This window comes from Schistocerca gregaria, chromosome 1, assembly GCF_023897955.1.
Source record: "Schistocerca gregaria isolate iqSchGreg1 chromosome 1, iqSchGreg1.2, whole genome shotgun sequence".
Classification (NCBI taxonomy): Eukaryota; Metazoa; Arthropoda; class Insecta; order Orthoptera; family Acrididae; genus Schistocerca; species Schistocerca gregaria.
Genome location: NC_064920.1, coordinates 480,755,167 through 480,780,447, shown reverse-complemented (window position 1 = coordinate 480,780,447; position 25,281 = coordinate 480,755,167).

Genomic DNA, 25,281 nt, shown 5'->3' with positions numbered 1-25,281 from the left:
GGAGGATACGCTAATCAGCGCCCTTTTTAGACCTGTTCTTTTGCCTTTGGTGCAGCAGGAAGGTGATGTATTGTTCCAACTGGACATTGTTCGCACACACTCGGCCCATGAAACTTAAGGTGATTCGCAAAACATGTAGGAAGATCACTGGCCAGCACCATCTCTGGATTTGCCTCCAATGGGAAGGTGTGGGATGTGATGGGACGAGAAATGCCTCGTACAACTGATCAACCAACAACTATTACAGAACTACGTGAGCTCGCTGACCAGGCGTGAAGTAACGTACCCTAGGACAGTGTTCGCCACATGTATGATCGATTGGATGCTCGAGTTAGCACATGCATTGCTGCCCGAAGAGGGTGCACCACATACGAAAATGATGCTGCAGCATGGTTCGATACGTGGTACATAAAACCGATTGTGCTGCTGATCTGTAAATGTATTCACTTAATGTATTTCACTTGCAGGGTTGCAAAAATAAATCTTGAATGATTGTAAACCTCTAAATGAGTGTAATAACCTGTTTCTGCAGTGTAATATTAGCAGTAAAGATCATTTTGGATTATACAGATTAGTGTTGCACATTTGAAGCTATGTTTAGCATTATCAGAAGCGTAGTGGATAAAGGCAGAGGCGAAGTCTGAAGTGACAGCGACAGTGGCTGCTAGGAAAGAACAGAATATAAATACGAGAAAATGGTTAAAATGGCTCTGAGCACTATGGGACTGACCTTCTGAAATCATCAGTCCCCTAGAACTTAAACTACTTAAACCTAACTAGCCTAAGAACATCAAACACATCCATGCCCGAGGCAGGATTCGAACCTGCGAGCGTAGCGATCGTGCGGTTCATGACTGTAGCGCCAAGAACCGCGCACCAACTGGCACCGACTTGTGGGCCCATGCATTACCTGAGTGGACATGGGCAACATCCTGTGCACTTGCACTGGACAGGTTGAACTCTGAGTTAGGCTGTGGGGCCATCGAGTGGATTCCTGATAAGCTTCCCTAAATTATTCCCTTTTCATCATTATGGTTCATCAATAGTTTAGGCATCGCTCTGGTTAGTGGGCACCGGCCTTACATTCTTGTAATAGAATTAACTGTTAAAAATGACTGTGTGTCTTGTTTTTGTTGTTGTTGTCTTCAGTCCTGAGACTGGTTTGATGCAACTCTCCATGCAAATCTATCCTGTGCAAGCTCCTTCATCTCTCAGTACCTACTGCAACCGACATCCTTCTGAATCTGCTTACTGTATTCATCTCTTGATCTCCCTCTAAGATTTTTACCCTCCACACTGCCCTCCAATGCTAAATTTGTGATCCTTTGATGCCTCAGAACACGTCCTACCAACCGATCCCTTCTTCTAGCCAAGTTGTGCCACAAACGTCTCCCAAATCCTATTCAATACCTCCTCATTAGTTACGTGATCTACCCACCTAATCTTCAACATTCTTCTGCAGCACCACATTTCAAAAGCTTCTATTCTCTTCTTGTCCAAACTATTTATTGTCCATGTTTCACTTCCATACATGGCTACACTCCATACAAATACTTTCAGAAACGACGTCCTGACATTTAAATCTATACCCGATGTTAACAAATTTCTCCTCTCCAGAAACGCTTTCCTTGGCATTGCCAGTCTACATTTTATATCGTCTCTACTTCGACCATCATCAGTTATTTTGCTCCCAAATAGCAAAACTCCTTTACTACTTTAAGTGTCTCATTTCCTAATCTAATTCCCTCAGCATCACCCGACTTAATTCGACTACATTCCATTATCCTCGTTTTGCTTTTGTTGATGTTCATGTCATATCCTCCTTTCAAGACATTTTCCATTCCGTTCAACCTGTGTGTCTTAACAAATACGATTATGATCAGTTTTTTTATTCAAATTATATATCATTAATGGAAAGAAATTTAGAAATGTGAACAGATTTATCCTTGAATTACACTAGTTTTTGAATTTATTTTCAATAATTGGTCTACATGGGTAGCCAGATGCCTTTAAAGGATGCTATTGGAGGTGACACGAAACGCGAGGACAACATCAATCAATAAATATTCAAACAAATGTTATCATCAGTCATTGATGTCAGTTTCCAGATCCTTACCACTGTTATTCGGTGAAAAGATGAAATCTGCAACATTACTGATAAGTCATAAAAGAATGAATATTAGTGTGTTAAATCTGATTTGACACTGGCCCAATACGATATACACCACCGTGATGAGGTCTTTTAGCACTACAGCAAGAAAGCTCGTCAGTGTCAGAACAGGTTGACGCGGTTACACATCTACAAGAATTTTATTAACACCTGTGATTTTCTATCATTCTGAAATTCCTTTTGAGGTGTCAGTGTTCTAATTTTTCTTACCTGGAATGAAGGCGAAAATGTATCAGTGCTGCCTTACCTGCAACAGAAAGAAACCCGTTGAATTAGTGTATTTGAGCGAAGCAACAGCTAACGGAAGGGGAAATTATAATTCTCACTATTTTCAGAACAAACAACTGCTCTCTCCATCAAGGCGTGCAGGTAGAGCTGATGAAAGTAGTAGATGGGTATCGATAGCTAGAAGCTGGGACATGGGGGCTGTCTGGAACTCACAGTTTGTAAAAGCGTTTTTCACACTGGGAAAGAGTGCGGGGTCGACGGCCACCAGGTAGGCATTCTTAATACTTCAGAAGGTTTCATAACAGCGCGTACCGTTCTGCACCGCCTGGTGTCTAAGGTAAAGCTTTAATCTGTAATTGCTGGCTGTAACAGGTATTTTCTGATGGTAATATGTAGACACTACGAAAGGCACTTAAGCAACTGGACATCAGCGTACAAAATCAAATTGAATTTATAATGAAGGACAAAAAAGCAAACATAACTGCGGTAAAATAACGACGAGCAGGTTGTATGCTTCGCAACAATATTTAGTATTGTGGTTTATCAAAATAGACCACATCTGTCCCTAACACATTGCACAGTTACGGGTGAGTCACGTAGGACGTAAAACCACTATTATTTCGTGAACGGTTACACATAACGAAACACTGTGTTCGGCAACTGTTAGTTCGTCGAAGGGCGCGTATTTTCTTTTTGTTTGGTTAATGTTTTCGGCTCTGGTATCAGCTGAAATACTGAAGCAAATATGTATTTTTAACTGGAACCGTACACTGTTTATAACTGCATACGATAGCTAATGAGAACACTATTACAGTGATATAGCGTATGTTAAGGTTGACGTTGAATCCTGTTGTACAAAAATTCAGGAAATGTCCTAGAATTTGAGAGCACTGTGGCCGGAATCGGAATTAAAGGTGCAACGACCACAAGGCAGAGTTCTCTTGCTACGCTGTGTCAGAATGTCAACGCATTTGTCTGTTTACTAGAGCACACTGCAGGCCGCTCATTTCTGATTCAACATTCAATGCGGGCAGACGTGTACAGCAATGAGAAAAGTGGGATATACTTCTTTTATATGGTGAACGCAAAAGAAATGCGGCAAAAACAATACAGTGGTATACAATGCTAGTGCGGACAGGCTACTTGGATGTCAAAAAGAAGACAAGAAAGAAAACTCCAACTGACAGAGAACACGAAGAAGTTCTTCTGGCTACCACGCTAACTAATCCACAAAGTGGTACGAGACGTAATGCCAAGAAGTGTGGAATCAGCCAGACGAGTGTCATTCGCATCCTACATCGATAGAATTTCCATCCCTATCATGTGTCGCTACACCAGGCACTCAACGACCGTGATTTCGAGCGTTGTACAGCATCTTGATGATCTGGCCATCAGCAACTGAAAGATGACCCTACGTTCCTCCAATGTGTGCTCTTTACCGATGCTAACATATATTTGCAAAAATGCACTTCTGGACAGCCGGAAACCAACACTGACTTCATTAGGTGCAGCATCAACGACCGTGGAGCGCAAACGTATGGTGCGTCGTCATAGAAAATTACAATGTGGGGACTTACTTTATTTCAGGCGTTCTAAATGGACATTCGTATGCACCCTTTCTTATGAACACTCTGCCTGTTTTCTAGAAGAGGTGCCGCTGGATATTCGACAGTGTATGCGGCTGCAACACGATGGTTGTCCAGTCACTCGTCCGGTGTTGCAATGCAAATTCTCAATGAGAACTTTCCAGGACGTTGGATAGGACGAAATTTTGTTGTCAAATGGCCTTCGAGGTCCTCCGACTTCACTCCTCTTCATTTTTTTCTTTGGGGGCACTTAAAGATGCAGTCCATGCTAAGCCCCAACTACGCCAGACGATAAGCGTGGTTGAATCGCAATTACCACATTATCCACTGTAATTATATGTCTTTATCTTTCTTTCGAACGGCGACTTCAAATGTACTTTTCAGTACATGGTCAACACTTCGAACAACGTTTAAATAAAGGATAAAGCTATTTTTTTTTTGCAAGATAAAATTGATGTTATGTGATTTGGGTGGTTACCAAATCATTGTTAGTAAATTGTTTATTTCATCTACGTCTTTATGAAATTGCTTTGGAATGTGAAATTAGTCGACAGCGTGATGGCACGTAGCCGGTAACACTGTTTTAAATGCTCCCGTTCAGCATGAAATGATATTTCGTTAAGGAGAATATACGTTTTGCAGTGTATAGTTGGTCACGAAATAGTTTCTTATAAAATGTTTAGTTCAACGAATGTGTCCGATGTGATGTAATTTACTGCAGTTTATATAGATACAGTTGTCGAACAGCATGTATTTTACCTCTAAAAGCACGCAGCCACGTACAGGAAAGAAGAGGTCAAATCTTCATTCTAGCATTTAGATATTTAATCGAGTAGTTTCTTTTTGCAGTGTATAAGACCTCTTAACTTCTGTAGAATGAACAGCTGATTTCTCTGTTTCAGTGCACGTAAATTTGGGAGCATACACAAATGTGAAATAGTTTTCCTGAGCCCTTTGCGTTACGCTAGATTCTAGCTTATGCCGTATTTCCGTATACAACATTCGTACGGGAACCTGCATCTAGGTCCTAAGTTGGTTCAAGGGGAAGTAAAGCTCTATTCTCGTAGCGCAGGCCTACCTTTCGGTATACGACTAAGCAGCTTGGCCCGAGACGCCTGCTTGCCAGTGTTTGTACCGCAGATGGCTTTTTCCACCACCGTACTGTTACATTGTAGATCATTCCTAGAGCTTTTTACTATAGGTTTGAACGGCAACATTAACAGACACTATATCACTATAACTGTCTTCTCAAGAGCTATCGAATGCAGTTATAAGAAGTATACGATGCCATTAAAAAACGTACATACTTCAATATCTCAGCAGACCAGTGCTAAAAAAATTAACCAAACAAATACAAATACACTCTGAAGAGCGAAAGAAACTGGTACACCTGCCTAATATCTCAGGACTCCGCGAGTACGCAGAAGTGCCGCAACACGATATGGCATGGACTCAAATAATATTTGAAGTTGTTCTGGAGGGATTTGACACCATGAATCCTACAGGGTTGTCCATAAATCCGTAGGAGGACGAGGAGGTGGAGATCTCTTCAGAACAGCACGTTGCAAGGCATCCCGGATGTGTTCAATAGTGTTCTTGTATGGGGAATTTGGATGCCAGCGAAAGTGTTTAAAGTAGAGTGGTATCTAGACGTATCAGGGGTCCAATATCACTTCAACTGCATACGCCTCGCACCATTACAAAGCCTCCACTAGCTTTAACGGTCCTCTGCTGACACGCAGCGTCCATGGATTCATGAGGACGTCTCCAAACTCGTACCCGTCATCTTCTCGGTACAATTTGAAACGAGACTCGTCCCACCAGGCAACATGTTGCCAGTCAGCGACAGTCCAATGTCGGTGTTGACGGGCCCAGGAGAGGCGCATAGCCTTCTGTCGTGCAGTTCATCATCTTATACGAGTGGGCCTTCGGCTATGAAAGCCCATATCGATGATGTTTCGTTGAATGGTTCGCACGCTGACACGTGTTGATGGCCCAGCATTGAAATATGCAGCAGTTGCGGAAGGGTTCGCTTCTGTCAGGTTGAACGATTCTCTTCAGTCATCTGGTCCCGTTCTTGCAGAATCTTTTCCCGGCCGTAACGATGTCGGAGATTTGATGTTTTACCGGATTCCTGATATTCACGGCACACTCCTACTCGAAAATCCCAACTTCATCGCTACCTCGGAGATGCTGTGTCCCATCGCTTGTGCGGCAACTATAACATCACGTTCAAACTCAATCAGATCTTGATAACCTGTCATTGTAGCAGTATAAACTGCGTCAGACACTTGTTGTCTTATATAGACGTTGCCGACCGCAGCACCCTATTGTGCCAATTTACATATCTCTGTACTTAAATACACTTGCCTATACCACTTTATTTGGCGCTTCATTATATAACTGGGCTTTTACGGACATATATGTTTATTTCAAAAATATACATCAACTGTGCTGTCTCGTCAAAGTCACACACAGTCACCTTAGAAGTTACACTTTCGCTTTTTGTTGTGAATAAAACACGAGATTACTATTTCTCTAAAATTATATAACAAGAGTTTGGTATCCTAAATAAATAACTCGTGGCTGCCTAATTCTGTAGTAAACGTTCCAAGTTTGCTCGACAATCACTCTTACCGTCGTTACGGATGCGAACCTCTGAGAATATCTTAATTAAGTGAAATAGAATATGATCTGTCCATAACAATCATTTTTGATAGTTTAAACTTTTGGTATAGCTGATATACGGAATATAAAACTTTACAAAAAGTCATCCCTTACAGTGTGTTGACCTGAACGGCCAGCGTTCATCCCAGTCTAGGGTGATGGGACCACTATTGCTCTCTGTATACATAAATGACCTGACAGGTAGGATGAGCAGCGATCTGCGACTGTTTTTGCTAATGATGCTGTAGAGTTCGTGAGTATGTCATCTTTGACTACAGGAGGATGCAGTATTACTAAACAGAATTTTTGTCTCTTACGATGAGTGACAGCTTGCTCTAAAAGTGTAAAAACGTAAGTTAATGCAGATGAGTAGCAGAAACTGTCCTAGAATGTTCTAACACAGTACTACTGACGTGGTGCTTCACACAGGCTCGTCGATTAACTACACAGACGTAACTTTGCAAAGCTGTTTGAAATGAAGCAAGCACATAAGATCGGTAATAAGGATGGTGAATGATCGACTTCATTTTATTGGAAGAAATTTAGGACTGTGTATCTCATCCGTAACTGAACAGTGCTGTGACCTTACTTGATATGTTCTCGAGTGTTTGGATCCCCATCAGGTCGAATTAAACGAAAACATCGAAGCAATTCAGAGCCGTGCTCCTACGTATGTTACCGGTAGATGCGAGTAAGAGTTATTACAAAAACGCTCCATAAATTCAAATGGGAATCCCTGGGAGGATGAAGATTCTTTTTGTTGAAACGCTACTGAGAAAATGTAGAGAATCGGCATTTATTAGAGACTACTGGCACCATAATAGATTACACGTAATGACCGCGAAGACGAGATAAGAGGACTCGGGACTCGTAAAGAAGCATAGAGATAGGCGTTTACCCTCAGCCCATTTGTGACTTGAACAGGAGAGTGAACGATCAGCAATGGTACCAGGTACTCTCGACCATTTTGCTTACTGTGGCTTGTAGACAATGTGTGCATGTCAAGATCTGCATACGTGTCTGTCCAGCATGCTGCCGGTACTGTATAAAAACGCTTCAGAGAATCCTCCAGCGCGACCACGTGCTTCACACTCCCAAGTACACAGCCAGCCTTGCAGCGGCCTTAACAGAACTAACGGCATTAAAAAAGGTGCAACGCCCTGATTAAGACTTCGGTACCGCTGTTAATTTGTAGCATCTGTGCTCAGTTTGAATCAGCGTTTTATTATACACACATGAACAGAATATTTGAATAGAGATCAACGTAAACATCATTTCCGCCCTTTGTATTGCTCATACATATTGCACCACCGTACAGCGAGACCTTAAGAGCGGTAGCCCAGACTGCTGTACACACCCAGTAGCACGTCCTGTTGCATTTATGCGTGCCTGTACTCGTCGTGGGATACTATCCACAAGTTCACCAAGGCACTGTTGGTTCAGATTGCCCCACTCCTCAACGGCGATTTGGTGTAGATCCTTAAGAGTGGTTGTTGGGTCACGTCGTCCTTAAACAGCCATTTTCAATCCATCCCAGGCATGTTCGATAGGGTTCATGACTGGAGAACATGCTGACCACTCTAGCCGAGCGATGCCGTTATCCTGACAGAAGTCATTCACAAGATGTGCACGATCGGGACGCGAATTGTCATCCATTAAGACGACTGCCTCGCCAGTATGCTGCCGATATGGTTGCACTACCGGTAGCAGGATGCCATTCACTTATCGCACAGCCGTTACGGCGCCTTCCCTGACTACCAGGAGCGTACGTCGGCAGCGCAAAACAGCAGGGAATCTCCTTCTTGCTTCTCTCGCTGAACAGTGTGTCTCAAGCGTTTAAGCCCGACCGGATAGCCTCCAAACACGTCTCCGACTATTGTCTGGTTGAAGCCATATGCGACACTCATCGGTGAAGAGAACGTGATGCCAATCCTCAGCGGTCCATTCGACATGTTGTTGGGCCCATCTGTACCGTGCTGCATGGTGTCGTGGTTGCAAAGATGGACCTCGCCATGGACGTCGGGAGTGAAGTTGAGCATCGGGCAGCCTATTGCGTTTGAGTCGTAACACGACGTCCTGTGGCTGCACGAAAACCATTATTCAACATGGTGGCGTTGATGTCAGGGTTCCTCCGAGCCATAATCCGTACGCAGCGGTCATCCACTGCAGTAGTAGCCCTTGGGAGGTCTGAGCGAGGCATGTCATCGACAGTTCCTGTCTCTTTGTATCTCCTCGAAGTTCCAACAACATCGCATTGGTTCACTCCGAGATGCCTGGACACTTCTTTTGTTGAGAGCCCTTCATGGCACAAAGTAACAATGCAGACGCGATCGAATCGCGGTGTTGACAGTCTAGGCATTTTTGAGCTACAGACAACACGAGCCGTGTACCTCCTTCCTGGTGGAATGGCTGGAAGTGAGCGGCTGTCGGACACCCCCCCCCCCCCCCCCCCCCGTCTAATAGGCGCTGTTCATGTATGGTTGTTTACATCTTTGGGCGGGTTTAGTGACATGTCTGAACAGTCAAAGGGACTGTGTCTGTTAGTTAGATAATTAGTTAGTTAGTTACGTGTTCCATTGATCAATAACACGGAAAAAAACGTTATGATGTGGAACGTGTCAAATGCACAAGAAATGCGCACAGGAAACAAGTGCTATTTCTCTTTTTTTGTTTACATTATAGTGTTACACCTAAATATTTCTATTATCTATCCCATTCCCTTAAATCCAATATTCACAGTCAACGTCTGTCTTCATGAATTCTGGGAACCGGGGTGATTTATGTGTGTATTTTTGATGTGTGTATTTCATTGTACAGCGTATGACGGCTGGCACTGCTGCAAGTTAGTGAACAGACAAGAGCATTAGAACAGGCCCATCCCACAAACGACAGACTGTTGTAGCTCCTGCGGACGAAACAGTGTGGTGCAGAAGCTTGCACAGAACTCTGTGATTCACATGTTACCGTTGGGAAGAGCACAAAACTTCGATTATTTATTTTTTCTATTTAAACGCTTATGCCGAGTTGCAACTATACTTATTTACTATCCACAAGATGGAATCCAAATCATTATTTCAATAATTCTAATTTCACACTCAAAGTTTAGTTGAGGATTCCGTTTGACGTTATATATCGTTGTACAGACTAAACTGACCAACCGTGAGCGCGCGCTGATCGGGAAGTAACGAGTGAGGCTAGGTTACCTCTTAGTTTGGCACAAACTGTCCAGCAGATCACTAACACAATCTACGAAGAACTTAAGGACGGTCTAAAAATAACTTACACACCAGCAAAATGTTCGTGATACAAGTGGATACTGTGCCCTTTTGAAGTTAAAGCTCAAACTAGCCACAGGAGACGTTTGTAAAAACTTTCGATGTCTGTACTCTGCAAGCCACAGTGTGCAGTGGAGTCCACGTTATGTACATCCGTTACTTCCCCTTTTTCTTCTTCCTGTCGCGTATGGTTCGTGGGAAGAACGATAAGGCTCAGTGTGGGCTCGATTTTCTGTAATTTTAGCTTCATGGGCTTTCTGCATGGTATACTTAGGAGGAGGCAGTATACTGGTCGACTCTTCTACTGATTTACGTGCTCGGAACTTTAATAGTAGGTCATAATTCGATGCAGAAGTTATGAGAACATTTGTAGTACCACACGGTGCAACCGCGCGGTGTGGGGCGCTTTGACACGGTTCGCGCTATTTTCCCATTCGGAGGTTCGTGTCCTCCCTCCGGCATGGTTGTCATAGTGTAAGTTAGTTTACGTTAGATTGAGTAGTGTGTAAGCCTAGGGACCCATGACCTCAGCAGTTTGGTCCCGTAGGGACTTACCACAAATTTCCTAAATTTTCATTGCTCGTGCATAAAACCGGTGTTCTGGCTGAAATATTTTGAAATTGGTTTAAATAGAGTCTTGACCGCAAAATTTTTTTTATTTTCAATGGTTACCGGTTTCGATTGGAATGTGACCATGTTCAGATCGTATACACCGTGATGGTAGGCGGTGGCGGTGAACGGAGCAGGTGTTGTGATTCTACGAACGTCAACTGCAGCAAGTTGGTTACATTCTGACAGGCGCCAAGAAGTATTGCTAACAAATATTTTGTTCCGGTCAAGACTGTTTTGAATCCATGCAGAACGCCTCTCTTGCTGTGCCTGCCACTAGAATTAGATGAGTATTTCCGAGAAGCTTTCGCGCTTACTAAGTGAAACTGCAACGATACGCGCTGTTCAACTTAGGATCTTCTCTGTTTCCTCTATCAGGCCTTTCTCGTATGGATCCCACACTGATAAGCAATCTACGACTATTATTAATGATTGCTTTATAATCTACTTACTTTGTTGATCGACTACTTTTCCCGAGGATTCTTCCAATGACTCTCTGTGTGGCATCTGCCTTACTCGCGGCTACTTTCATGTCGTCGTTCCACTTCAAACCACTCCGTACGCGTACTCCCAGATATTTTATGGAAGTAACTTCTTGCGGTTATTGTTCTTCGATTATTTAATCATGCATTAAAGGGTCTTTCTCTCTACTGATTCGTAATGCGTTACGTTTGATTATGCTGAGGGTCAATTGACACTCCCTGTACCAAGTGCAGATCTTGTGCAGGTCTTCCTGCATGTCACCACAATTTTCTGGCGTCAGTATCGTCCGACGTTATCTACAAGTCCATTGACATATACTGTGTTGGGCACGCCCAAGGTTACTTTTACGTCTGAAGACTTCTCTCTGTTCAGAACGACAGACATGCTTTGTTCTGTTTGCTAGAAAATCTTCACTCCGATCACACAGTGGACCTGAATTTTACACTCTCTTTTTTTTTCATTAGGTGGTAGTTCGCAACTGTATCGAATGAAGACGGTATCCACCTGGGCCCTTGTATCTACTGCTTTCTGTGTCTCGCGAATGAAACGTGCTTCATGGGTTTTAGAACATCGTTCTTCTGGGAAACCACATTGCTTCCTACAGGGGAGAGGTTTGGTCTCCAAAAATGTGATAATACGCGATCATAAAACGCGTTACTAAGCTATACAAAAGGCCGACGTCAGACATACAGAGCTAGAGTTTTGTGCATTTGTTCGACTATTCTTCTTGAAAATGAGAATAAGTAGTTCCCGAGGGGCAACACGGGTGTGAGGAGGATGTTACTTATTTAGCGTAAAAGTGGGTTGTTATTAAAACTGCACCAGGATCATTTCTGTACGGCTTCTGTAGGTCAACAAAATAGTCTGCTGACAGTTGCTACACTTCCTAATAAAGCTGATTAAGTAGTAATTAGATTGCGATATCTTTGATGCAAACCTTAATACTAGATTAGCTCTTGGTTAATTTCCGTTAGAAGATACCGTTTCCTGATTTTTTGACAGAAATAACAAAAAGAAATGCGGCATCCCAATATTTTGAACTTTCGTTATCTAAGGGTCGAAATATTTCCACAAGCTTTTCCAAACATTCACTATTTAAAGCATTCACGTTAGGTTCTGCGACCGACGGACATGAAATCCAACGGGAGAATTTAACAGCTACAGAAGATATGAATTAAGCACACTTCTCCTAAATCAAGTCAGGAGACGATCTGGAGAAAATGAAGGAGTGTTTTCTCGCGAACTACTCAGTGTAGCCCTGCACAGGGAACAATTCGCAAAGAACTACTTGCGTTGTCACTAAGTCCAAACGCAAAATGTGCCACAGCAGGAACATTCCATATCTCGTCCCAGTTAATTAATTAGTTAGTTAGGAAGGAGGGATCGTTGGAAATTACTTCTACATGACTAGTGTTGTGGGGTTTCTTAACCTCATAACAAATTTTTAAATCGGAAATTTAAGAAAAACGTATTTATTCCAAATATGGGGGAAAATTATTAATAAACCTTGACAAATACATCTATTACAAAACTTGTTATTTGTCCATAACACATATTTTTTTCAATTCTGAGAGGTTTTGTTATTTTATATCGTGCTGTGGCAGTAAGGGGAACAATTCACACAACTCAAGTTCCCGGCACTTTTATTAAAGTCAGTTAATGCTTACATTTTTAAACATAATACAACAGCGATGGACAATCAAAGTCATTTAGTCGGTCAATTATATCATTATAAAACATCCGTTGAGATGAGACAGTAAGATAGTTCTGTAACGAAGTTAATCACTGAATCAAACCAACTGGAGGTTTCTTACTGAGTGGAACATCAATTAGAACGTTGCTGTCCGTGAATACGCGGGTTTCTGTAGAACCTGGAGCAGACTAGCTTCTAAACGTGTCGTCAAATCTGCGCGTGTACGCCGGCCGATGAATTAATTTTGAAGCAGTAAAAGACAGACGATGTCATACTACCATCGGTGAGCGCCTGCGAGTAAGGCTACCGGTGTGCCTAGCCTGTATTGCAATGAAGCTGCTGTCGTAGGGTAAATTCTAAATCTGGAAATTTGTGGTAAGATTCTATGGGACCAAACTGCTGAGTTCATCGGTCCCTAAGCTTACACACCACCTAAACTAACTTACGCTAAGAACAACAGACACACCCATGCCCGAGGGAGGACAAGAGCCCCCACTGGGGGGAGTCGCGCGAACCTTGAGAAGTCGCCCTAGACCGCGTGGCTACCCCGCGCGGGCGTCGTAGGGTAACCACAGGAATAAAGTAAACCATAATGCTGACATAAGAAATAACAAGTACACTTATATCCTCCTAATTTGAGTTGTAACTTGAGTATGCTCAGATGACATCCGTCAGGCAAATAATTACTGAAACACCTTTTAGGCCCCTGACCTGTTATGATTTTCTGAAGGGAGCACATTGGGATTTCCGTTATTTTCCTTCTTTTTTTTCAGCCTCAGATGAAAATTTAGATGAAAATTCCTTACGCTACAGAAATTTTCTAAGTCGCTACTTTTCTGAGATGCTAACGGATGACACCTGCTTACTTAACAACTGAGCTGTAGGTAATCAGCTCATATTCTCTATAGAGGTTGCAACGGGTATAAGTGAAGTTATATTTCTGTGTGGCACCTTTGTGTGTACTCACATCAGATTGGCCGGTAGTCCTTTGCATCACGTACACACATAAGTTTGTTCGTTGTTTTTTCTCTGTATCGAACTGCCTTTCTATAAGCACGTCACAAACTTCGTGGCCTGATGTTTCCTGCATTGCAGTACCTGGGTCGCAAAGTGAAACAGGTCTGTCAGCGCCTCCACGAATCCACGCTTCAATATCTGATCTGTTTCCAAAGAAAAAATAAACTTTAATGGCTTGCTTATGCCACGTGTAGCTGAAGGTGCTAACGAACATAATACCGTAAGATTAACGGTAGCTATAATTATTAGTCTGAAAATGACGTAAATACCTCTGTAATGTTATTTAGCCCACCACCCTGTGTAACCAATAAAAATATTTGCCCTTATACTCGTTATAAACTGTATAACACCATTTATATTACAATTTCAACTTACCTTATTTGTGAAAACAGAAAGACTCCACTAGTGTGGTCCGATATATTAAACTCCAGAGACGAAAATTGCCTCTATCTTCCTACCCATGCTAAGCTAAACTGACGGTAATGCAGTGTCCAAGAACAAAATTTGTACCATTGCATGTTATGATAAAGAAAATAAATCATGGAGTCGCCGTATCTGTAGCATACGACTACGTATGTTTAGACGCAGTTGACATCGCAATTTCATTTTCACCAGTCACATTAAGATAGTGAGTACAAAATAAATTAACTTACACTCTTTCCTTATAAGAAGACATGTAAGATATAGATCAAATGTGACTACCTGTGAATTTATCTGTAATATATATATATCCAACATTCCCTTGTTTGATAAAGCCAGCTCTCCTCTGTTCAGTTAGGGTGAATGAGATGACATAAGCGAAGTGACTTTCACTTGCTGTGTCTTCTTCACCGATTTGCTTTTCAGTGGGCGCCGCAATACATCCTCTCAAATGCCGACCGCGGTGGCCACGCGGTTCTAGGCGCTGCAGTCCGAAACCGCGTGACTGCTACGGTCGCAGGTTCGAATCCTGCCTCGTGCATGGATGTGTGTGATGTCCTTAGGTTAGTTAGGTTTAAGTAGTTCTAAGTTCTAGGGGACTGATGACCTCAGATGTTAAATCCCATACTGCTCAAAGCCATTTGAACCATTTTTTTCCTCTCAAATATCAAACAGTGATCATCAGACCTAAATACTTGTACAAAATCCGGTATATCTAGATTTGTAGTTTGTACCTTTGTTATTCAGTGTTATTTGAGATTATGGTCTGGCTATACGGGGTGTATCATAATTAATGGCGTAAACGCATACAGTGGACAGTACACGATACTAGAAGCGAAGAAAGTCTCAGTAAACATGGGGCCGAAAATGCATACATTAAGAGCTACGAGAAATTTTTCCACCTTCGATACTGTGAAACAAATCTCTTCTACTGCAAGTTCTTTGCTTTCCATATTTTGAGAACTGGTAGTATGGACCAAAATAAGAAAAAAAGTCCAGTAAACATGTGCCCTAAATGCATTCCTTAAGAGCTATGGGTACTTGTTCATCGCTGTTACTTTGAAACACAACTCTTCTAATGATCAAGTGCTCGTAACTTTTAAGGTGTGAGTTTTAGAGCAGATATTTGCTCCAGAAATACAGAAAGCAAAGAACTTTCAGTAGAAGAGATCTGTTGCACCGTATCGAAGATGAAAAATTGCTCGTAGCTCTTATGTTTACTGAGACTTATTTCCTTCTAGTATCGTGTATTTTAAACTGCATGCGTTTACGTTATTAATTATGATACACCCTGTACACCACTAAAAGAAAACGTAGGTAATATGTCACTGTGTGATCCAAAACTGCGTTCCATCAAGAGGATACTACAACGTCTGCTGTTGTCACTGCTGAAGGCTCTTCTATATTACGAGAAGGCATTATTTATACCACTTCTTAAGTACTGCGTATCTCCAATGTTTCCTCATTCCCGTCTGACTCACACGCAGTTAAAACACGACTGTGTACTTCCAAACTTAAACACAGGCAGACACATTGAAACGCAGTGTCTCATGGGAAGGAGTGGATGCTACATGGGATCCAAAACGTTTAGGTTCCTCTTTTGATCACACCTAGACATTCAAGCAGTACTACCATATTACCCTGCTGAAAGTCGAAGCCAAAAAGATCATTTTTGGGAAGGGAATTGGTAACACAAGCGAGTTTCAGCCACAGACTTTAATAACAGTGGCATTAGTAATTGTGTATTCAGTGGCGGAATACACATGCTCCATTTGCACAAATCTTTCGAAGGCAAATAGGCAACAGGGGACTGAATGAGGCGTGCTGGCTTAGTACTGAATGTTTACGCCACTTGCCAATGTACATCAGTTGGCAGGTGTTGCTGCCCCAGATATCCGTCGTGATATTGTTGTCAGTATGGAAAGAATAAATCTAGTTACCAAGCATAGCCTTCCATTACACCATTCTGTATCAGTCACCCAGAGATTGACATTAAGAAAATGATTAATGAAAGTCCGTCACGTGTCGGAAACAATTCCATTCTAAGCAAAAATGGAAAGTGGAAAATACTAACTAAAAACGAAACATATTCACCTCAAGCCTCAAAGAAGATCCACTGAAGGCAACTCTTACAAATATCTGGACATGTTTACTTCATGTAACTTTTTTTCTGTAACTTGCTTTATGCATTCTGATATTGTTTTTATTTCTTTGTAATGACACTTCTGAGATGAATAAAGAGAAGAGATTTTCGCACACTTCCTCACGGTTTGTTGTACTCTTTAATTCGTTCCCTAGTTTTGATTCTAATCCCACTACTTCCAAACCTTCGGAAAACATGTTTCACATTCTCGTCATCAGACACTGTACACGAGTAGTGTTGACATTATCGTAATAATTCAGCTACTCTACTGGTATTCTAATTACTTTCGCTACTGTCGCTGTTTCTATTAGCATCTTTAAATTTACTGACACAACATTTTCTTCCACTGTCTAATGATTTTTGAAGAGATAGCTTGCAGATCACAGATATCTGACCAGATGGATCAGTCCGGTCCAATATTAAAATTTATATGAGGGAAAAAATAATCATTGTGTGTGTGTGTGTGTGTGTGTGTGTGTGTGTGTGTGTGTGTGTGTGCATGTTTCTATGTTTCAAAGGAATGTGCTGTTACACTGGTTCTAAGCTTCAATCACAATTTTACGTATGAAAGTGAATTACGCTTACAAGCTTTAACAAACGATCTAGGAGTTACGTGCGCGTTTGTTATTAGCAGTTATGGATTGACCAGACAATTTCCTTTAACATCCTCATTTCCAGTGACATATTATTTCACATTATTCCAAAGAAAAAATTGTTTTACGAAAACATATAGTGGAAAGTAATACTATGCAAAACACGTATTTGAGACTACAGCTTTGCTAACAGATTATGTTGAGGTATGAGAGGAGTGGTGTCATTGTTGTTACTATAAAAAAAATTGTGTGAATTCCTAAGGTACAAAACTACTGAGGTCATCGGTCCCTAGACTTACAAACTACTTAAACTAACTTAAACTAGCTTATGCTAAGGACAACACACACACACACACACACGTGCCAGAGGGAGGATATTTATGGCACGATGATCTATGACCCTATATCCGACGCTGCCCCAACCGGAAGCAAAACAGTAATTGGTACGATGCCCAAGTCGACATGCATCGCTACCGTACCGTCGCTTCTCCGGTTCCGACAGGCGTCCCGGACCGCCTTTTACAGCAAAGGTGCTGGAGAGGCAATTTGAAGACCCGTCTCCCCATCAGTGTCCAGCAACAATCGCAGATCTGAAGGAATCAGGGTCGGTCGATCCAACAGTAGTGCAGGTGACAGGGAGCACTGTAGGTGTCACGGGTGGCGTGACATCTCCTACCGGTGTCTGAATCAGGCGTCTGTGGGAGCAGTCTGACTGGATGTTGCCTTCCTGGCCACAGTCCCCACAAGTCAGCGGCTGACAATAGTACATCACCATCGCCGGCACACTGCCAATCATCAAATAAGAAGGCACGTGCTGATCACTTCAAGTTTCATCTGACTTATGCCATTTAAGAAATGGTAGATTTCAAAAGTCTGCCATTTTCTGCGATGTGATTGTTGACATTTACATAAGGTGAAAAGCATATACGACCACGTCTTGTGGTATCTCAAAAGGATGTTCGAAAACACTCATGATATGTGGAGACCAAACCCTGCATATATATCTCTGACCCTATGTAGACCATTTACCTGTAACAGATAGGCTGTACAGAAATCTGTTCGTTCCAACACACACAGACGAGCTGTGCAGCAAAATTCGAAACTGTAAGTTGCCAAGAATCCGAACTGGGTAACAGGGTTGAAATTTGTGATCTCCCCATACGAATAGAACGCAGCGATAAACAAACTGTCTCTTTTAGACGTACCACGCACCTGTTACAAATAAACCCCACCAACCAATCTCGCCACGGTGAGTGGTATTGTCGGATATTACTCTTCTAAATTTGACACTGTCTCATTAATTGACGGATCATCAATTAACAGGAAACAATATCCGGCTGCAAAAGCCCCACTGCCGCAACTCATCAGTTTTGAATAATTATTGGCCGTTAAATGGAATGAGCACTGCGTCGCCAATTATAACGTCCGCGTGCGCTCAAATAGACACAGGTCCCAGCATCGGACTACCAGTCGTGTATTGGAACTTTTTGTGACCAGGTTTCTGTCCAGGGACTTCTTAATTTAAAGTGAAGCATCCTTAGTTCATAAATACAGGAAGGCTCCGCTCTTATGGAATTTTAGTATGACCATTTGGTTACTTCTTAAAACATAGCTGTCGTGCGTGAACCAATTATAACTGAAATTTCGTTGCCCAATTAAATTTTTCAAGCGATGTACGCCACCATCCAGCTCCTCACCGAAATGTCTATAGTTTATTGAGTAACAGCTATAGCAGCTTATATGTTGCAAGAGTAAGGGGTGAACTATACAACCAATAATTAACAAGAACTGATTTTTTTGGTACATCAGTACGCTAATCGTCATATAAGATGTCGATCTACAGTAACTGTAGCCGTAATTTTCCTCTACAGTGTACCAGTATCAGGTGACTAAATCTCCATTGACGAAGGAGGCAATAGTATTAATCAGATACCCATGTCACCTTTGTGTGTAAAGGGAAAAATTAACGAAACCGTCAGAACGTTAGTCTAATATTTTGAAAGAAAAGCCACCACACTCGTAATGAAAATGCATTGTGTGTGAAATAAGAAATATGAAAAATAAAATTGTTAAACTTCTAGACAGAGCTACCACACATGAATGTAATGAAATAATTAGCATGTGCGAGCAGAAAAGTAATGTGCTAAACAATGTAGAAAAGGGAATATTTGAAAAATTTCACTGTACAAACTAGTTATACTAACAGAAAAATAGTTATAGACCTTAGAAAAGCTGACATCTGGGTTATGACGGTAAAACCCAATAAAATTTATTTTAAAATGCGGAAATATCTCTATTTCACCAGCCATCAAAGCCATTTATCTGTGAAACTTTATGTTTGTGTACAATCGGTGTTCGAAAGTTGACGGATTTAAATACTGCAGAAGCACATCTCACTGAAGAAACAGTACCGCGTAACAGGCTAACATGATTATCAAGTTAATGAGAGTGACGGATAAAGTGTTATTTGCAAAAGTTATACATTTCCTTTCAATACTTTATTTCAACACACTTACGGAGTCTTTCTCTTCGTCTCCTTCTCCTTCTTCTCCTTTTTCTTTGTTTCTCCCCGTGTTTCTTACGAGACCGTCGCGGTTATGTAGGCTTTGGTAGTGTTAGTGACATTTGATGGCCGGATGCTCTCCTCGACGCCACCAATTCTCCTGGGACGGAATCTGTGTACCCCAACCGTCTGCGTCTAGAGTAAATCTCGTGTTCCAGTATGACAACGTTTTCTAGTTGTCAACCCAGCCTCTGTCCGAGTAGGGGCGTGGATACCAGCCCTGTATTCATCTAGATGGATGTGTGGAACCGCTTAAAATCCACATACAGGCTGCCTGGCTCAGCAGCCCTCGTCGTTCAGTCCCCAGGATGGCTCTTCTCGCCGAATTGCGTCCGAGACGCGACAGCGCGCTCGGCCATCCTGGCGGGTGCAGTACTTGAGAAAAGTCGGGTGAGATTGCGTGCTCGGCTAAGAGTACTAATCGCTTTAGTTTTGAGTTGGCTCACCTGTTAAGCCGCCTGTTGCTAACAGCCTGCCAGTCGCTTCCTCCTGACGAATCTTATATCACGTGAGCTGACTCGGCCACATATTTATTTTTAGCAGGTAATAAATGCTTTTTTGCTAATTCGTTATGATATTTACAGTCAACTTAGTAGCAATAAACAGCAATCATCCTGGTTCAGTACAATTTCCAGTACTACCACTACGAAAAGCAGATACTTAGCTATTGATTAATGTAATAAACTGTACTGTAGAGCTTCTGCAAGAAAGTACGATCTGAGGCTATGATTCTGATATTGATGGTGGCCACGATTGGGCACTCAGAGGGCGGCTGAGATTGTGCAAATTTTGCGTCCACAGTCTTGTATGCCCTCTTTCTCTATGTATGCACCGTTTACTGTCCTGATAACCGTTACATCACGCATAATTTGTACGGTTAGTATTATAGTTATAGTAAGGAACAGATACACCAAATCGAGAGAAATCTAATTTTCACATTAGAAATATTAAATGAGCCACTTGCTAGAACTGAAAGCATGCCAATTTACACTAATCAGCCACAACATTATGACGATCTACCTAATCGTCGGTATATGCATCTATGGCAGGGATATAGCGGCGACGCGTCATGGAATGGAAGCAGTGAGGGTTTGTTCCGTCGCTGGTGGGAGCTGGCACCACAGGAAAAAAAAAAAAGAGTCAAATGGCTGTGAGCACTATGGGACTTAACTGCTGAGGTCATAAGTCCCCTAGAACTTAGAACTACTTAAACCTAACTAACCTAAGGACATCACACACATCCATGCCCGACCAGGATTCGAACCAGCGACCGTAGCGGCCGCGCAGTTCCAGACTGTAGCGCCTAGAACCGCTCGGCCACCCCGTCCGGCCTGGCACCACATCTGCACACACAAGTCACTTAATTACCGTAAATTCCGGAGATGGGGGCGAAGAGATCTAATGCCATGTTCAATCACATCCCAGATGTGTTTGATCGGTTTCAGATCTGGCTAGTTGGGCGGCCACCACATCAATTGGAATTCGCCACTGCGTTCCTCGAAACACTTCATCAACTTTCTGGCCTTGTGATATTGCTCATTATCTTACTGGAAAACGTCACTGCCGTCGGGAAATGATACTCACTGGCTTGTCATGGTACCTTGGACTAGCTCCAATGGATCCATGGATGTCTACTTGAATGATCCACAGAGGATGATGGAGCCGCCGCCGGCCTGTCTCCGTACCGCAATACAGGTTCAAGAAGATGTTCCTCTGGAAGACTACGGATTCGCAACTTTCCATCAGCATGATGAAAAAGGTATTGGGGTTCGTCAGACAGTGTAACGCTCCGCCACTGTGTCAACATTCAGTGTCAACGGTCGCGTGCCCATTTCACTCGTAGCTGCCGATGTCGTGCGTTCACATTGGGATATGGCTGCGTGGTCGACTGCGCAGACCCATCGTTAGGAGTGTTCAGTGCACTATGTGTTCAGAGACACTTGTACTCTGGCCACCATTAAAGTCTGATGTTAGTTCCACCACAGTTCGCCGCCTGTCCTATTTCACCTGTCTGCCCAACCTACGGCGTTCCACATCTGTACCGAGGGATGGCCGTCGAACCCCACGACGTCTGGACGTGGTTTCATCTTGGTTTCGCCACATGTTGAAGACACTCACCACAGCACTCCTCGAAAACCTGGCAAGTCACGCAGTTTCCGAAATACTGCTACCGAGCCTCCGGGCCATCACAATCTGTCCTCGGTCAACTCATATAGTACACATTCTACATAAGGGCAGCACCCACGCTGATACTATATGCACCGCGCGTGTGTCAGACTAGGATCATTCCTCGTCAGTGACGCTGCCGTCACCTGGACGGAATTATACCGATAGTAGGTCGGTGGTCATAATTTTCTTTGGCGATCAGTGCACATTGGAACTAGGCTTATTTATGATGACCTGGTTTGTGTCCGTTTAAACTTTGATCTGAGATTTCTCATTGCATCAGGGGCCTTGAAAGCTTGCCAATTTCAAAGAACATGGAAAACAAGGGGAAGCGTTTTCCATTGAAACATTTTATGATAAGATTACGTGGGGCTAAAATTGTTGCTAAGGTGAAGATTAAACTTAAAGGGGAACACGTAAATTTGAAAATAGTAGTAGTGAAACATTCAAAGGGATCCCAAATCACAAAACGAAATCTGTTTATTCAGGTGTTCCCACTGCGAGTAAAGACAAGGGAAAGAAGAAAGTAATAGCAGAGCTTTTTGATTTAAACGTCTAGCCGAAGCGCAAATCTGAAGAAAGGCAAGTCATTGCACAAAAGTCTGAAACAGTATTTAAATTACGGTGGAAGAAAACAAAGAAAAAAAGGAACGATAACTTCTAGAAAAGGAACAAAGGACAAAGAGGTAAGAAGCTTAAGGGAAAACCTCCGAAAAGAACGCTTGAAATAGCAGAAGACAAGAAGAGCTCAAACGTTTGTCAAATCAAAACGGAACGCCAACTCGATGTGATGAAACAAAGAAAGGAAGAAGAAGGAACATTTTTCGCCGGTTGCTGTGAGAGGTTTGAAGATTGTTGCTGCCGTGCGTACAGTGCCAACGATGGCGGCACAGGCGTCTTCTGACTATGCAGCCTCACCACCTGACACTTGAGACCATTGTTAAAGCTCAAAGATTGCGCAGCCTTAACCGCCATTCTGCGACTGTGTTGTACTCAGTAAAGAATGGGTAAATGAAATAAATTGTTAAAAAATAATCTGTAGTTAGTTTTAAGTTTTCATAAAATTGATAGAGTTAGACTATTACGTTAAGTGCACATTGTATTTCTTTTGCAATAAAATTGTTTTTTCAAAGCAAAAAATACGGCAAGTGTACATTCTAGATCGACTATCCTCTACAGAGTCGTACATCTCAAAATGCAACCGGCTGTGTTGTCCTAAGTTATTTTCTTACACGTCATTAAGTGTGAATGTATTATGCAATGAAGTAATTAAAACACAACGGAGAGGCACAGTATGCACACTTAGCAAGGGCAACGTGCTATGTAACGCTTAATGCATTACTCCAGGATCAGAACCCACAGAGATGACATTGTTCGCAGATATTTGCAATGAGGCGTTTCGTTCCGCTCAGATTTAATCGCGTCATTGAAATTTCAGTGAAAAATAAGAAAAGAATGTACGACGAAACAGCAACGTCTCTTCTGAGAAATAATACCTTGCATGCAGACATACACTATGCGATCTAAAGTATCCTGACACCTGACTGAAAATGACTTACAAGTTCGTGGCGCCCTCCATGGGGAATGCGGGATTTCAGGACGGTGTTAGCCAATCCTTATCCTTGATGGCAGCTTCCACTCTCGCAGGTATACGTTCAATCAGGTGCTGGAAGCTTTTTTGGGGATTGGCAGACCATTCTTCACGTAATGGTGCACTGAGGAGACGTCGGTCAGTGAGGTCGGGCACGATGTCGGGGTTCCAAAACATCCAAAAGGTTTTCTATAGGATTCAGGTCAGGACCCTGTGCAGGCCAGTTCATCACAGGGATGTTATTGTCCTGTAACCAATCCGTCATAGGCCAAGCATTATCAACAGGTGCTCGATCGTGTTGAAAGATGTAATCGCCATCCCCGAATTGCTCATCAACAGTGGGAAGCAAGAGATGCTTCAAACATGAATGTAGGCCTGTGCTGTGATAGTGCCACGCAAAACATCAAGGCCACAAGCCCCCTTCATGAGCCGGCTGGAGTGGCCGTGCGGTTCTAGACGCTACAATCTGGAGCCGAGCGACCGCCCCGGTCGCAGGTTCGAATCCTGCCTTGGGCATGGATGTGTGTGATGTCCTTAGGTTAGTTAGGTTTAATTAGTTCTAAGTTCTAGATGACTGATGACCTAAGAATTTAAGTCGCATAGTGCTCAGAGCCAGCCCCTCCATGAAAAACATGACCACACCATAACACCACCGCCTCCGAATTTTACTGTTGGCTCTACACAAGCTGTCAGATGACGTTCAACTGGCATTTGCCATACCCACAACCTGCCATCGGATCGCCGCATTGTGAACCGTGATTCTTAACTCCACACAACGATTTTCCACTGTTCAATCGTCCAATGTTTACTCTCCTTACACCAAGCGAGGAGTCGCTTGGCATTTACTGGCGTGATGTGTGCCTTATGAGTAGCCGCTCGAACATCAAATCCAAGTTTTCTCACCTCCCGCTCTACTGCCATAGTACTTGCAGTGGATCCTGATGCACTCTGGAATTCCTGTGTGATGGTCTGGATAGGTGTCTGCCTATTACTCATTAAGACCCTCTTCAAGTGTCGGCGGTCTCTGTCAGATGAGGTCAGACTGTACGCTTCAAGTTTCTTCTTCACTATCACATCGGAAATAGTGGACCTATTGATCTTCAGGAGTGTGGAAATCTTGCGTAAAGACGTATGATACAAGTGACACTCAATTACCTGACCAAGTTCGAAGTCCGTGAGTTACGTGGAGCGTCCCGATCTGCTCTCTCACTATGTCTATTGACTACTGAGTTCGCTGATATGGAGTACCTGGCTGTAGGTGGTAGCACAATGCACCTAACAAGAAAAACGTATGTTTTTGGGGGTGTCCGAGTACTTTTGATCACATAATGTACGTTATACGACCAAAAGTATCCCTATGCCTCAATGTAAAGCGGAACTGGCCACTGGATGTAATTAGAGGCTAACCCGCCAGTATAAAACGCGCAGAGGAGTTTTGCGGTTGCAGTAGAGAGGGAATAATTGGAAAATGGGTCGGTCAGGACAGTTCAGTGACTTCAAACGTGGTCCAGTCATTGGAAGTCACCTAAGTACAAAACATCCTTGATGACTATTTCAGTGCTTCTAAAGCTAACCAGGTCTACTGTTGGTGATATGATTGTGAAGTGGAAACGCCATGAAACAAATACAGCAAAACCAATATGACGCAGACCTCATCTACTGACGGAAAAAGATCACCAGGCATTGCAGAGGGTGGTTGTATAAAATCGTGTGAAATCAGCGGGAGGAATTACAAGTTAGTTCCAAAGTGCTACCAGGAGTCCACCTAGTGGAATGACTGCGTAGGGAGTTATACAGAATGGGGACAATGGTCGAGCAGCTCCTCAAAAGCCGATGGCTGCTTGTATTGCCATGTCAATGCACTCTGTCATAAAGCTGCGCTCAACGTCACTATCTTGTCTGGTTGTGGCTTATGAGGAAGAATGGGTGCCATTGCCCCACAGAAATTCAGAGGCCACAATGTAGATGTCCTCAACAGAGTTCAAACCGTCATACAGGCGAAGGGTGGGAGCAACCCACATTAATGTCCTCTAACGGGTGTCCGGATACGCTTGAGCTGATAGTGTGTAGTGCAGCT